General features: G+C 34.9%; 1 long non-coding RNA gene across 1 annotated transcript; it reads right to left on the bottom strand.

The window, feature by feature from the left end:
• Positions 1-5,076, bottom strand: LOC117320067. The gene is made up of 3 exons (XR_004530917.1): positions 4,973-5,076; positions 4,484-4,582; positions 1-3,165 (listed from the first exon to the last, which is right to left on the bottom strand). It is a non-coding gene; the product is annotated as an uncharacterized LOC117320067 (long non-coding RNA).
• Positions 5,077-5,142: the final 66 nt, after the last annotated feature.

Raw genomic sequence — 5,142 nt, 5'->3', positions numbered from 1 at the left:
TTACTTTGTTTTTTTGATTATTGCATCTTTTCAGAGTTCTCACAAGGATAAACCAATCAAAATATTCATTCTTTACACCTCACAAGGATAAACCAATCACAATCACTGTTACATAAAGATGTATATAAATAGATACACGCACACACACAAACAACATTCTTACCCTCCTCCAGCACAGAAAAAAAAAGTTCTACAAACAAAATTAAGTGATGTAGAAATGGAAACTAATCCAATGTGGGTTGATTTAATTATTAAGACAATCAAGAAGGTTGAGCCATTTCTTAAGGAGCTATTTATCACCATTCAATCACATTCTTGGTTACATAAATCTTATGGGAATCAATTACAACTAATCACAATCTCCAGTACCCGGTGTGTATATAATAATTTTTTTTATAATATTTTTTCTAATCAAAAACATGGAAAACATTTCATTGGACCCTTCCCATCTCCTAATCAGATTTGAAGATGCATGACTCAATCCTGCCAAAGTTTTAGGTTTCATTATAGTTTTATAAAATTGAGACATTGTAGATTACTCATCACCTTCTTATACATACTGCAGTATACTAAATAAACAAATTTTACCCTGAATTTTTTTTGAAACTTATTAGGTTAAGAAAAAAATGACAATACATTTTTGAGAAAAAAAGGGGGTAATGTATTCCATTTGTGATTAAAATGATAATGAATTGAAGCTGAAGTGTCATGCATAAGGTTAGAATAACAAAATCCATCACCAAAATAGACAAAAATGATATACTGGTATTGAAAATGCTAACACAACAAAAGTCTTAACTAGAAGCCAACCATTTTATATATATCACATTCTGGAATGCAGTATTTTACCAAAGAAAAATGGAGAAAACAAAAAACAAAAAAAAACTTGCAAGGCTTTCTAATGTGAACTCAAATAATACAAATATTTTGTTTAAGGAAAGCACCAAGGACGTCTTTGAATCTTCAAATTCTTCAACAATGGGTCTTTGGAATTAATCATTATAGATCCGAGAAATGATGTTTTACTTACACACAGATTAGCTCATTATATACCACATACCATCTCCCTGTAATCGTCAGGAGATATCTCATTATATACCACACACCATCTCCCTGTAATCGTCAGGAGATATCTCATTATATACCACATACCATCTCCGTGTAATCGTCAGGAGATATCTCATTATATACCACACACCATCTCCCTGTAATCGTCAGGAGATATCTCATTATATACCACCTACCATCTCCCTGTAATCGTCAGGAGATATCTCATTATATACCACACACCATCTCCCTGTAATCGTCAGGAGATATCTCATTATATACCACATACCATCTCCCTGTGATCGTCAGGAGATATCTCATTATATACCACATGCCATCTCCCTGTAATCGTCAGGAGATATCTCATTATATACCACATACCATCTCCCTGTAATCGTCAGGAGATATCTCATTATATACCACCTACCATCTCCCTGTAATCGTCAGGAGATATCTCATTATATACCACATACTATCTCCCTGTAATTATCAGGAGATATCTCATTATATACCACATACCATCTCCCTGTAATCGTCAGGAGATATCTCATTATATACCACATACCATCTCCCTGTCATCGTCAGGAGATAGCTCATTATATACCACATACCATCTCCCTGTCATCGTCAGGAGATATCTCATTATATACCACACACCATCTCCCTGTAATCGTCAGGAGATATCTCGTTATATACCACACACCATCTCCCTGTAATCGTCAGGAGATATCTCATTATATACCACATACCATCTCCCTGTAATCGTCAGATATCTCATTATATACCACACACCATCTCCGTGTAATCGTCAGATATCTCATTATAGACCACATACCATCTCCGTGTAATCGTCAGGAGATATCTCATTATATACCACATACCATCGCCCAGTAATCATCATTCTCCTGTATCAGTTCTCACTCTTGCTTTGTACATTATTTTTAACAAAGGATGCACACAATAAAATAATGACATTAACATAGGAATAAAATAAAGAAATATGACTTGAATAATGTATAAAGATTTATGTTCTATAACACTACAGGAGACTAATCTCTACACTGTTTCTGGACATTTTACGGTTTGTTTACATCCTTTCGACCACTGATGTCCTTGGATCATAAATTGTCGTACTGGCTACTGGAAATCAATGTTTTATCAACGATTGTGCAGCTTTGTACAGACAAGGTGTTCAATTACAGACTTAGATATACATGTACATGGATTTGCAAGTGTCGTTTTATCATAGAAAATTTCTCCGGAACTTTTATTTCAGTCTTGTGTGAGATTTCACATGATTTGAAAACTTTTGAGGAAAAGATTGCTGCTTCGTCAACTCTGGGCTACAACCATGCTCATCTAATCTTCTTTTAGGGTCAGTTGTGTTGATACAAAGTACATTCTTGCTGATATATCTAAGTCTATTGTTCAATCAACAGAGGTAGGCAATCCTCATGTTCTGGGAGAGTCTATCAACAGTCTTCCCCAGGCGACTTATCCAACATGGTTTCGCCAAAATGGGAGCCACAAAATTTGGAGTATTATCTAAAGATATTTTTGTTTGATTTTTTTTTACATGATTTTTTTGTTTTAAATCAAAATTTTTTTGAGGACTGGAAACAAAAGTTATAAGACATTTGAAACTTAAAGTGAAATAACTACTTGTATAAATATTTGCTTTTCAAAATATTGATCATGAAGCACATTGGTGAATATAATCGACATTATGTAAATGAGACGATTAGAAATACAGGTGTAGATCTTTCTGTGCACTACATCAAGAAATATTCACTAGAGATTTTAAATTACTGGTACATGCTAATGAGATTTACCTGGTGTACCATCATTAAATTTCTAGTCGGTGCCATAGTAACCAAAACAATAGCCTTCCAATCTCCCATGAATCCCTCACTACATTCAAATACTGTATTCCATTACATGTGATCCATTTGAGATTTTCATTTTTTTCACTTTCTATCTATAAAGCTTCTTGAATATATTTGTTCTAAAAGTCTGAAATCTTTATCAATTAGAAGCTTTTTCTGTTGTAGATTCTAGAAGTCTATCAATCGTTTCCAAGATCTTGGTTTGTTTTGTGGCTTCTTCTGACTGCACTGTCTGAAACAACAAATAACAATTTTTTGATCTTAAGAAATTTTTGAATGTATGCCTTAAACCTATCATTGTGTTACTTGACAGCAAGCCTTGGTTTAAAACCCTGATATATGTAGCAATGATCATAACATTTCCATTGCTCATTATCTTTCCAACTAAAAAATATATTTTTTATATTTTATGGCAAAAAATTAAGGTTTTGATCATGATTATTCACAGTGATTCCGGGAAAACAAATGCTAAGTAATAAATATATAACAGAGTACATGAATAATTGATTTTATTTCAATGCCACCACTAACGATGGAACCTTTGATTTCTGGATTACTAGTCTCGCACTAAATGGATCGAGTTAAAGAGAAGTTCTTTTTAGCAGAGCGTTATTTTTCGGCATGAATTTACCAGGGTTACACATATAGGGACTAATTAAACAACAAGCTGAAATCAGATGACATAATAACCTTCTGTTGTAAATTATAAATGACTGATTACCAGAAATGCTAAACAGTCTGTTTAAATGCAGGATTGGGATTAGTATTGGAAAATGAGACATTTGAGTTTAGGCGATTTTTTTGGACAAGTCCCGATAAGTGATTGTCACATGATTTAGAGGGTTAGATCAACATTTCATTACAAGAGGCCTAATGGGTCTGCATCGCTACCTGATATTCACTTGTTTGATGAATCTTTGTCTTTCGTTTAATTAAAAGAACTTGATTCTAGTTTGTTCAGTAAATTATCAAAAGTCCTTAATATGTTTTAACAAATCTGACCCCTGAGACAAGGTCCCCTGGACTTTGACCCATAACACCTACTACATACGTACCACATATTTCTCCTTTCCCCAGGACTTTGTCCCGTAACACCTACTACATACGTACCACATATTTCTCCTTTCCCCAGGACTTTGTCCCGTAACACCTACTACATAGGTACCACATATTTCTCCTTTCCCCAGGACTTTGTCCCGTAACACCTACTACATATGTACCACATATTTCTCCTTTCCCCTGGACTTTGTCCCGTAACACCTACTACATACGTACCACATATTTCTCCTTTCCCCAGGACTTTGTCCCGTAACACCTACTACATACGTACCACATATTTCTCCTTTCCCCAGGACTTTGTCCCGTAACACCTACTACATACGTACCACATATTTCTCCTTTCCCCTGGACTTTGTCCCGTAACACCTACTACATACGTACCACATATTTCTCCTTTCCCCAGGACTTTGTCCCGTAACACCTACTACATACGTACCACATATTTCTCCTTTCCCCTGGACTTTGTCCCGTAACACCTACTACATACGTACCACATATTTCTCCTTGAGTTGCTGGGCCGCCCATGCAGCATACTTTACATTGGCTTGTTTCTCTTTGCTCTTACTTGTGGAGGCTAAACTACACGAGGACTAAAATACAAAACATCACTCATCAAACTAGGACATATAAATACAAATAGAGAATATGGAGCTTCTTTCAACAAAAATAATCTATTAATTATTAAAATTGATATGTAATGGTAAAGCTGAAGAAAATTTGACGGGCATCTTTGAAAGTAATACTGATGTCATTTCTTCATTCTTTTTTATCCTATTTCCAAAAGTGAAAACAAAAACAGATAACTGTTTACAAAATGTATCTAAACAAACAGGAATTTGAATTTAATTTCAAGAGAATCAAGTCCTTAAACACTGATCATTTAGTATGTCTTTAACATATCCGTACGAAAAGCCAAACAAAACAAATACACACAATACTCAAGGATATATAAACAACAAATGAAAAAAGGTTGACCTTACCAGGAAACACCCGTACAGCGCCCGGATATTGTTGGGATTGAGTTTCAATGCCTGGGCAAAATATGACCGTGCCTGTTCAAAGTTTCCCTGTGTGTAGCAGATCTGGAAGAAACAAGGGACACTGTGTAATCCGGACTGGTTAGTGTATAGTTCTAACACATTTACAGGAC

This window comes from Pecten maximus, unplaced genomic scaffold (assembly GCF_902652985.1).
Source record: "Pecten maximus unplaced genomic scaffold, xPecMax1.1, whole genome shotgun sequence".
In the NCBI taxonomy this organism is placed as follows: domain Eukaryota; kingdom Metazoa; phylum Mollusca; class Bivalvia; order Pectinida; family Pectinidae; genus Pecten; species Pecten maximus.
The sequence above is the reverse complement of the archived record's forward strand: the minus strand, read 5'-3'. Positions and strand labels throughout refer to the sequence as shown.